Source organism: Salvelinus namaycush, unplaced genomic scaffold, assembly GCF_016432855.1.
Source record: "Salvelinus namaycush isolate Seneca unplaced genomic scaffold, SaNama_1.0 Scaffold1804, whole genome shotgun sequence".
In the NCBI taxonomy this organism is placed as follows: domain Eukaryota; kingdom Metazoa; phylum Chordata; class Actinopteri; order Salmoniformes; family Salmonidae; genus Salvelinus; species Salvelinus namaycush.
The window spans coordinates 15,176-26,908 of record NW_024058569.1 but is presented as its reverse complement, the minus strand read 5'-3'; the positions used below and the strand labels follow the sequence as shown (position 1 = coordinate 26,908).

General features: G+C 45.0%; 1 long non-coding RNA gene across 1 annotated transcript; it reads right to left on the bottom strand.

Moving 5' to 3' along the window:
• Positions 1–1,065: 1,065 nt before the first annotated feature.
• LOC120037662 lies at positions 1,066–11,257 on the bottom strand. Its single transcript, XR_005474840.1, has 3 exons — positions 11,132–11,257; positions 9,479–9,560; positions 1,066–2,832 (listed from the first exon to the last, which is right to left on the bottom strand). It is a non-coding gene; the product is annotated as an uncharacterized LOC120037662 (long non-coding RNA).
• Positions 11,258–11,733: the final 476 nt, after the last annotated feature.

Sequence of the window (11,733 nt, the reverse complement as noted above, 5' to 3'; positions counted from 1 at the left end):
AATGAGGGAGAAGTACTCTGTGCTGGGAGGTTGACTGTCTGCTGAGGGTTGCTCGTCTGTGGGATTATATGATGAAGAGGTCTGGTCTGACCCGCTTGGGGTGGGGGTATCTTTATCAAGGGAGAGCTTCTCCTGCTGGGCTAAATCTTTGATTAGGTGAAAGTCCAGCTGAAACTGTTTGGGGTTGCCCTGTACCATTACTGTTCCAGACTTATATAGATTTATATTAGCTGACTCCTCGTCCTCGTTGTCAAGTATCCTGAGTTTCCACCCCTCGTTAACCCCCCCTCTCTTAACAGAGGGGTAGTGTGCTAATATAGCACTGTGCCATGCCAGGGGATGGTTTGTGTGGAAGATAAGGTTGCTGATGTTCCCATTTTTGTAATAGTCAGCAAAAAGTGTCTCTTGATTTTCCATAAGGAGCTTCATTTTGTGATCTTTTCTTGCCTTATCATTCTTTACACTCACAGGGTACTGTATTTTAATTACCTCTGAACAGCAGGAGGGAGCTTCTAAGGCCTCTCCATTTGGTTGGGGTAGACTATTCGACTCTCCTGCCATTGTTGGGCTAATGGGCTTTGACACCTCTCACTTGACACGTAAGTGCTAGTTGAAGCTGTATCAAGCTTGGCAGAATTATGTTACCATTCAGTCCTTATAAAGTAATGTCATGTATTTTTCTTCTTGGCTTTTGGAAATAGAATATAGTTTCAGACTAAACATTACTCACTCAGTTCCAGGTTGGGTGGTGTTTTCAGGTTTCTGTTGTTTTCCAGAGAATTTGCTGTATAGAATAATTAATCCTTGGTTGTTGTGAACTTTTCAGGTGATTCCGTAATTCCGTCCAAAATCAGGTTGTAGGTTTTGAGTTTTGATTTGAAGTGAAGGTTATGTAGTAGAGGGTAGCATCCTGTATGTGTTCCTGACAAAAAATCCAAGTTTATCTAACTTTAAATCTATCTTTTTTAAAGAAAATGCTGAAAAATGCAGGAGCTCATCTGATCGTGACCTCTCTCTCTCTCTCTCTCTCTCTCATAATGACAGACACAGTCAGGCAGCGTTGCATTACTGTACAAAATAATTTATTCGTCAGCGTTAAAATCCCATTGCTGCTCTGCTCAAAACAGAACAATATTGTCCCTCATTTAGAAAAAAAAAGAAGCATTTTTAATACATCAAAACAACAACAAGAAAGGAAAAGATGGTGAAGGGCTGCAACTGTTTTCTTCTTGAGGTCTACAGTATCAAGGATTAGCCGAAGAGGATAGAAATAGCACTGACTTTTACACAGAAAATATGAGCAATGGACTCCCCAGTAAAACCCAACGGGGATTTGCTCTACCAGCCAAGTGTCAACAGTAAAAACTCATTATTATGTTCTATTCTTCATGAAACGAGTCCACAGAGTATATCCAGCTAGCTGTTAGCATCGGCCTGTTAAGTTTACTGGGCTTTGCAGGGTAGCAGCAAAACGAGTAATATCTGTCAGGAACATCGGTGCACATTTCCTCTGCGTTTGCTTAGACACGGTTTCTGAGTGAAACTTTTTTTTATTAAGTAATTAGCGGCACATGAAAACCGAAGCATGACGTTTGAGCAAAACAAGGTAAGTTTCTACATGTCATCATTACTACACCGTGGCTCACACAGGCTGTATCCACTGGCTCTCAGTCCCATCAGCAACGTGGACCATCTGCACACAAAATATCACCCGCAACTCACAACAGTTTTATTTTTATTTTCACTCAAACACCAAGACGGTATAATCCAAGGACACTCCAGTGCAATCAGCAAATGTAAATGATGTTATTTAACGATAATCGATCAATAATCAATAGTGACTCCTTCGGGGTTATGGGGAGTCACCTTGTTCCTGCCTCCTGGGTTCTGCAGAGCGCCCCTGGCTTAGTGTCATTTAGGGAAACCCTATTGGATGAGGAAGGAGGATAAGTTATTATGGAACACATCACGCACAACAATGAACATCACTTCAGTCGCCAGGTCCCCCGTCTAAATGTTCCACACGTCACAAAGTCCACCTCAGTATGGCTCAGAAGAGAAGGTTAAGGTCCAAACCGTTTAGGTACACATATTATTTGATTACGTTATAATTCCTATTTGCTTTTGTCCTAATCGAAATAATGATTGTCATCATTGAACAAAAAAAGTATAATACTTGTGCTTGTCACAGTTGTATCATATTGCCGCCAGGTCCTCTTCCTGTGCCTCTTGTAGCTCGTTTTGTCTTTCTCCTCATAGGCTACTAAGAGTTGACCGGAGGTTCAAAGGTCATTGAAAAGGTCACAGGGGTCAGCAGAGTGGAAAACCAATCAGAGGAGGGGTGAAAACCATGCGTTGAAAAAGAAAACTGTCACTGGAGATGAATGCCACCATGCAATATTTATACCTAATCAAATCCACCTTCGACGGACGGTCAGACTAAGGTCATATGAGCCAATCACATCGTCCGTCTTCACTGTTCCTTCTCTCTCCGGTTTACCAGTGACTTTCTCATCAAGCTTTTGGAGGGGAGGTGGGGAAATGTCTTATTTTGCAATTCAAATTAACATATTCATGTTGAAATATATTTTAGTTTTAGTTATATTTTAGTTTCTCCGCCCGATGTTGTTGGGTCTGTAATAGTTTCAGAGAGATACCATGCTTGGGCTGAACCCTGTTGGCTGTGTGTTAACCGTTGGGAGACTTCCTTAGCCACTGGAAGATCTGGCGTTGGTAGAGACTGTGCCATCTCACGTTGGCCTCCACGATCTCCACGGCCCGGGCCAACGCTGGCCCCGCTCCACCTCCACTGATCTGGATAAACTCCTTCAGCTGAAGAAGGTAACAGACAGACACAGAGTCAGGTACGTGAGGGTAATCCAGGCAACAATCAGCAAGCATACCTGTTGGAAAGGATACTGTGTGTATCTAGTGTCTAGGTAATCTACGTTTAAAGTGTCACAGTCAAGACAATGCAGGAGTGGCTTCAGGGCAAGTTTCTGAATGTCCTTTAGTGGCCCAGCCAGAGCCCGGACTTGAACCCAATTAAACATCTCTGGAGAGACCTGAAAATATCTGTGCAGCAACGCTCCCCATCCAACCTGATAGAGCTTTGGAGGATCTGCAGAGAAGAAGGAGAGAAACTCCCCAAATACAGGTGTGCCAAGCTTGTAGCGTCATACTCAAGAAGACTCGAGGCTGTAATCGCTGCCAAAGGTACAACAACAAAGTACTGAGTAAAGGGTCTGAACACTTATTTTTTGCAAAAAATTCTACAAACCTGTTTTCGCTTTGTCATTATGGGGCATTGTGTGTAGATTGACGGGAGACAACATTTAATCAATTTAAAAATAAGTCTGTAACGTAGCAATGTGGAAAAATTCAAGGGGTCTGAATACTTTCCCGAATGCACTGTATTTTCACCCATCACCCACCCACTATCCTCAATTAAATCTTGTCTTTACTAATATGTCAACATTAGTTTAGATTTAGAATGGCCCATTATCAAATGGAACAGGAACAGAGGAAAGAGAAAAAATGGGTTATCAAACTCTGTTCCTGCAGCTACCCAGTACTCTGTATGCCATGGTCTCTCCAACCCTGTTCCTGCAGCTACCCAGTACTCTGTATGCCATGGTCTCTCCAACCCTGTTCCTGCAGCTACCCAGTACTCTGTATGCCATGGTCTCTCCAGCCCTGTTCCTGCCTCTACCCAGTACTCTATATGCCATGGTCTCTCCAACCCTGTTTCTGTATCTACCCAGTACTCTATATGCCATGGTCTCTCCAACCCTGTTTCTGTATCTACCCAGTACTCTATATGCCATGGTCTCTCCAGCCCTGTTCCTGCCTCTACCCAGTACTCTATATGCCATGGTCTCTCCAGCCCTGTTCCTGCATCTACCCAGTACTCTGTATGCCATGGTCTCTCCAGCCCTGTTCCTGCCTCTACCCAGTACTCTGTATGCCATGGTCTCTCCAACCCTGTTTCTGTATCTACCCAGTACTCTATATGCCATGGTCTCTCTAGCCCTGTTCCTGCCTCTACCCAGTACTCTATATGCCATGGTCTCTCCAACCCTGTTCCTGCAGCTACCCAGTACTCTATATGCCATGGTCTCTCCAACCCTGTTCCTGCCTCTACCCAGTACTCTATATGCCATGGTCTCTCCAGCCCCGTTCCTGCCTCTACCCAGTACTCTGTATGCCATGGTCTCTCCAACTCTGTTCCTGCCTCTACCCAGTACTCTGTATGCCATGGTCTCTCCAGCCCTGTTTCTGTATCTACCCAGTACTCTATATGCCATGGTCTCTCCAGCCCTGTTTCTGTATCTACCCAGTACTCTATATGCCAAGGTCTCTCCAGCCCTGTTTCTGTATCTACCCAGTACTCTATATGCCATGGTCTCTCCAGCCCTGTTCCTGCCTCTACCCAGTACTCTATATGCCATGGTCTCTCCAGCCCTGTTCCTGCCTCTACCCAGTACTCTGTATGCCATGGTCTCTCCAACTCTGTTCCTGCCTCTACCCAGTACTCTGTATGCCATGGTCTCTCCAGCCCTGTTCCTACAGCTACCCAGTACTCTGTATGCCATGGTCTCTCCAGCCCTGTTCCTGCAGCTACCCAGTACTCTGTATACCATGGTCTCTCCAGCCCTGTTCCTGCAGCTACCCAGTACTCTGTATGCCATGGTCTCTCCAGCCCTGTTCCTGCCTCTACCCAGTACTCTGTATGCCATGGTCTCTCCAGCCCTGTTCATGCCTCTACCCAGTACTCTGTATGCCATGGTCTCTCCAACTCTGTTCCTGCCTCTACCCAGTACTCTTTATGCCATGGTCTCTCCAGCCCTGTTCCTGCAGCTACCCAGTACTCTGTATGCCATGGTCTCTCCAGCCCTGTTCCTGCCTCTACCCAGTACTCTGTATGCCATGGTCTCTCCAGCCCTGTTCCTGCCTCTAACCAGTACTCTATATGCCATGGTCTCTCCAGCCCTGTTCCTGCAGCTACCCAGTACTCTGTATGCCATGGTCTCTCCAGCCCTGTTCCTGCCTCTACCCAGTACTCTGTATGCCATGGTCTCTCCAGCCCTGTTCCTGCATCTAACCAGTACTCTATATGCCATGGTCTCTCCAGCCCTGTTCCTGCAGCTACCCAGTACTCTGTATGCCATGGTCTCTCCAGCCCTGTTCCTGCCTCTACCCAGTACTCTATATGCCATGGTCTCTCCAGCCCTGTTCCTACAGCTACCCAGTACTCTGTATGCCATGGTCTCTCCAGCCCTGTTCCTGCAGCTACCCAGTACTCTGTATACCATGGTCTCTCCAACCCTGTTCCTGTATCTACCCAGTACTCTGTATGCCATGGTCTCTCCAACTCTGTTCCTGTAGCTACCCAGTACTCTGTATGCCATGGTCTCTCCAACCCTGTTCCTGTATCTACCCAGTACTCTGTATGCCATGGTCTCTCCAACTCTGTTCCTGTAGCTACCCAGTACTCTGTATGCCATGGTCTCTCCAGCCCTGTTCCTGCCTCTACCCAGTACTCTGTATGCCATGGTCTCTCCAGCCTTGTTCCTGCCTCTACCCAGTACTCTGTATGCCATGGTCTCTCCAGCCCTGTTCCTGCCTCTACCCAGTACTCTGTATGCCATGGTCTCTCCAACCCTGTTCCTGTATCTACCCAGTACTCTGTATGCCATGGTCTCTCCAGCCCTGTTCCTGCATCTACCCAGTACTCTGTATGCCATGGTCTCTCCAGCCCTGTTCCTGCCTCTACCCAGTACTCTGTATGCCATGGTCTCTCCAACTCTGTTCCTGCCTCTACCCAGTACTCTGTATGCCATGGTCTCTCCAACCCTGTTCCTGTATCTACCCAGTACTCTGTATGCCATGGTCTCTCCAACCCTGTTCCTGCATCTACCCAGTACTCTGTATGCCATGGTCTCTCCAACTCTGTTCCTGCCTCTACCCAGTACTCTGTATGCCATGGTCTCTCCAACTCTGTTCCTGCATCTACCCAGTACTCTATATGCCATGGTCTCTCCAACTCTGTTCCTGCCTCTACCCAGTACTCTGTATGCCATGGTCTCTCCAACCCTGTTCCTGCCTCTACCCAGTACTCTGTATGCCATGGTCTCTCCAGCCCTGTTTCTGTATCTACCCAGTACTCTGTATGCCATGGTCTCTCCAGCCCTGTTCCTGCCTCTACCCAGTACTCTGTATGCCCTGGTCTCTCCAGCCCTGTTCCTGCAGCTACCCAGTACTCTGTATGCCATGGTCTCTCCAGCCCTGTTCCTGCAGCTACCCAGTACTCTGTATGCCATGGTCTCTCCAACTCTGCTCCTGCCTCTACCCAGTACTCTGTATGCCATGGTCTCTCCTGCCCTGTTCCTGTATCTACCCAGTACTCTGTATGCCATGGTCTCTCCTGCCCTGTTCCTGCCTCTACCCAGTACTCTGTATGCCATGGTCTCTCCAACCCTGTTCCTGCATCTACCCAGTACTCTGTATGCCATGGTCTCTCCAGCCCTGTTTCTGTATCTACCCAGTACTCTATATGCCATGGGCTCCCCAACCCTGTTCCTGCCTCTACCCAGTACTCTGTATGCCATGGTCTCTCCAACCCTGTTCCTGCCTCTACCCAGTACTCTGTATGCCATGGTCTCTCCAGCCCTGTTTCTGTATCTACCCAGTACTCTATATGCCATGGGCTCCCCAACCCTGTTCCTGCCTCTACCCAGTACTCTATATGCCATGGTCTCTCCAGCCCTGTTCCTGCATCTACCCAGTACTCTGTATGCCATGGTCTCTCCAGCCCTGTTCCTGCCTCTACCCAGTACTCTGTATGCCATGGTCTCTCCAGCCCTGTTCCTGCCTCTACCCAGTACTCTGTATACCATGGTCTCTCCAGCCCTGTTCCTGCCTCTACCCAGTACTCTGTATGCCATGGTCTCTCCAACTCTGTTCCTGCCTCTACCCAGTACTCTGTATGCCATGGTCTCTCCAACTCTGTTCCTGCCTCTACCCAGTACTCTATATCCCATGGTCTCTCCAGCCCTGTTCCTGTATCTACCCAGTACTCTGTATGCCATGGTCTCTCCAACTCTGTTCCTGCCTCTACCCAGTACTCTGTATGCCATGGTCTCTCCAGCCCTGTTCCTGCCTCTACCCAGTACTCTGTATGCCATGATCTCTCCAACTCTGTTCCTGCAGCTACCCAGTACTCTGTATGCCATGGTCTCTCCAGCCCTGTTCCTGCAGCTACCCAGTACTCTGTATGCCATGGTCTCTCCAACCCTGTTCCTGCAGCTACCCAGTACTCTGTATGCCATGGTCTCTCCAACTCTGTTCCTGCAGCTACCCAGTACTCTGTATGCCATGGTCTCTCCAACTCTGTTCCTGCCTCTACCCAGTACTCTGTATGCCATGGTCTCTCCAGGCCTGTTCCTGTATCTACCCAGTACTCTGTATGCCATGGTCTCTCCAGGCCTGTTCCTGTATCTACCCAGTACTCTGTATGCCATGGTCTCTCCAGGCCTGTTCCTGTATCTACCCAGTACTCTGTATGCCATGGTCTCTCCTACCCTGTTCCTGCCTCTACCCAGTACTCTGTATGCCATGGTCTCTCCAGCCCTGTTCCTGCCTCTACCCAGTACTCTGTATGCCATGGTCTCTCCAGCCCTGTTCCTGCCTCTACCCAGTACTCTGTATGCCATGGTCTCTCCAACTCTGTTCCTGCCTCTACCCAGTACTCTGTATGCCATGGTCTCTCCAGCCCTGTTCCTGCCTCTACCCAGTACTCTGTATGCCATGGTCTCTCCAACCCTGTTCCTGCCTCTACCCAGTACTCTGTATGCCATGGTCTCTCCAGCCCTGTTCCTGCTTCTACCCAGTACTCTGTATGCCATGGTCTCTCCAGCCCTGTTCCTGCAGCTACCCAGTACTCTGTATGCCATGGGCTCTCCAACTCTGTTCCTGCCTCTACCCAGTACTCTGTATGCCATGGTCTCTCCTACCCTGTTCCTGCCTCTACCCAGTACTCTGTATGCCATGGTCTCTCCAGCCCTGTTCCTGCCTCTACCCAGTACTCTGTATGCCATGGTCTCTCCAGCCCTGTTCCTGCATCTACCCAGTACTCTGTATGCCATGGTCTCTCCTACCCTGTTCCTGCAGCTAACCAGTACTATGTATGCCATGGTCTCGCCAACCCTGTTCCTGCAGCTACCCAGTACTCTGTATGCCATGGTCTCTCCAGCCCTGTTCCTGCAGCTACCCAGTACTCTGTATGCCATGGTCTCTCCAACCCTGTTCCTGCAGCTACCCAGTACTCTGTATGCCATGGTCTCTCCTACCCTGTTCCTGCATCTACCCAGTACTTAATTTGAGAAACCAAGTGAAATCTGTTTGGGAACATCGACAGTAACATGTTTTCACAACTAAACATATTTCATTAAACTGTTGACAGCCCTTCTCTCTGCATGCTGGAGAAAGGAATGAAGAAGAGAGAGGAGGAGATGGAAACGTACGGTGGTGAGATATTCTGTAACTAAAGGAATGAAGAAGAGAGAGGAGATGGAAACGTACGGTGGTGAGATATTCTGTAGCTAAAGACAATGTGTCAGCCTATTAATTATGAAAACATAAAAAATTACCTATTACTAGGCTATTCAAAATCCAATACAAATCCCCTATAGTTGTAGGCAAACTCTAAATGTGTTTAATTTAGGCTAGATCAATTATGTACCAAAGATAACTTTTTAAAAAAAGACAGAATCTGCCGTGTGTAATCTGCAGTAGGCTATGTATTGTATAACAGCGCAATCATGATTTTAATTCATGTTTCTTTCCAGGCTTGGGCTCATATATAGGCCTACTGTATCCATAAACTGTAATCTGCAGACGGGTTGTTTTGAATTACTCCCAGACACAAAAACAAACAGGAAGTTTCCTTTTGAAGTTCAGAACTTCAGAAAAGCTTTTTTTTAGCCAATTAGGGACTGCAGAGAACAAATAACAAGAAACTGGTACAGTCTAAGCATCCCTTTAAGGTTTAGGTCTCTTCTCTGTGGTTCTGTCAGTGGGATTACTGGACTGGTACTGATGCCCCCTGATCAGGGAGAAAAACACTATTACTTAAAACTACTTAAAAAAAAAAAGAATATGACTTTAGGGGTGAGAAATAAAGGTATGCTTTTAGAAAAGGTTGGGATTTAATGTAGACTCTGTACCAGACTGTCTCCATCAAATCAATGTTAAGACAATTTAACAGAGCAGGACGGATTAGTAAATGTTATATACCTGTAATAATCATACTGATTTTTAAAATGAAAAAATTCCCAAGTTGGCATATATTCAGATTTCTTTCACATTTTTAATAGTGTAATTTACAATGTACTTAAATGTAACCTATTATACAATAAGCCATCTGCAGTTTGTTACTGAAGACGGGGATACCTGAGTGAACCTTAAATAAACGTACCTCATTCAGCTCTGTGTCTGTGTTTAGGAATTCCGTCACCCCACTGATGAGCTTAGAATTCATGAATAAGGCCTCCCCGTACCTAAACATGGAGAACAGAGTTTTATTGAAGAAAGGCTTTGACAAACACTGTTGTTCTATTGAGGCTTCGCTGAGCACCGTCCCAAAGAGCTCTGGGGCAGATTAACAATCACAAATGTCCTTTTCATTCACTTCTACAGTATCTGGAATCTAATGTACTGTAATCTACTGTAATCACAACACAATACATTTAATGATACTCTACAAAATCCACAAGTACAGTACTGTATATGAATTTGGCAACAAAATGGTTAAATAGATTAACTAGAATGCAAAATAAGCATTGAATTATTCAAACATATATGAGATATAAGTAGAAATAATTTACCCTAAAATATATATGACATACATACGATACAATAATATCTACTTCATTGTCCATGTACATTTATATTCATTCACTATAATACATCACTATTGAAACACAGGAAGAATATAATACATCACTATGGAAACACAGGAAGACTATTATACATCACTATGGGAACACAGGAACACTATAATACATCACTATGGAAACACAGGAAGAATATAATACATCACTATGGAAACACAGGAAGACTATTATACATCACTATGGGAACACAGGAACACTATAATACATCACTATGGAAACACAGGAAGAATATAATACATCACTATGGAAACACAGGAAGACTATTATACATCACTATGGGAACACAGGAACACTATAATACATCACTATGGAAACACAGGAAGACTATAATACATCACTATGGAAACACAGGAAGACTATTATACATCACTATGGGAACACAGGAACACTATAATACATCACTATGGAAACACAGGAAGACTATAATACATCACTATGGAAACACAGGAATACTATAATACATCACTATGGAAACACAGGAACACTATAATACATCACTATGGAAACACAGGAAGACTATAATACATCACTATGGAAACACAGGAAGACTATTATACATCACTATGGGAACACAGGAACACTATAATACATCACTATGGAAACACAGGAAGACTATAATACATCACTATGGAAACACAGGAATACTATAATACATCACTATGGAAACACAGGAACACTATAATACATCACTATGGAAACACAGGAAGACTATAATACATCACTATGGAAACACAGGAAGACTATTATACATCACTATGGGAACACAGGAACACTATAATACATCACTATGGAAACACAGGAAGACTATAATACATCACTATGGAAACACAGGAATACTATAATACATCACTATGGAAACACAGGAAGACTATTATACATCACTATGGAAACACAGGAACACTATAATACATCACTATGGAAACACAGGAAGACTATAATACATCACTATGGAAACACAGGAAGAATATAACACATCACTAAGGAAACACAGGAACACTATAATACATCACTATGAAAACACAGGAACATTATAATACATCACTATGGAAACACATAAACACTATAATACATCACTATGGAAACACAGGAACACTATAATACATCACTATGGCAACACAGGAACGTTAGTACACAAGTCACACATATTACAGTCTCTGAGGCCTTGAATCTCTTACCGTGAATTCAAGATGTCCCACTTCTCTCTGAAGTACCTCCAGGCTAAGTGTCTTCCATGCGGGTTCCGTCCCACGTGGATGATGACATCGATGACATCTTGATCTGGGACCAAATCTGAGCTCAGAGAAAGATTCAGCAGCCTGGAGGACAAGAAGAAGAAGAAGAGCTGTGAATAAAATAGTGTATATTAGTGTCCTCATTCAGGACACTGTTGATTTAGGGAATCATCCTCACAATGGTACATCTGGTGAGAGTACAATAAGTACAATAACACATGGTCACCTCTTACTAAATTCACAAGTTTAAAGTACTCTGTGGGTAATGTAGTCCAGCAGTAATCTGACTGAAACAGTCTTTGGGTAATGTAGTCCAGGAGTAATCTGACTGAAACAGTCATTGGGTAATGTAGTCCAGCAGTAATATGACTGATAAAGTCTTTGGGTAACGTAGTCCAGCAGTAATCTGATTGATAAAGTCTGTGGGTAATGTAGTCCAGCAGTAATCTGACTGATAAAGTCTTTGGGTAATGTAGTCCAGCAGTAATCTGACTGATAAAGTCTTTGGGTAATGTAGTCCAGCAGTAATCTGACTGATAAAGTCT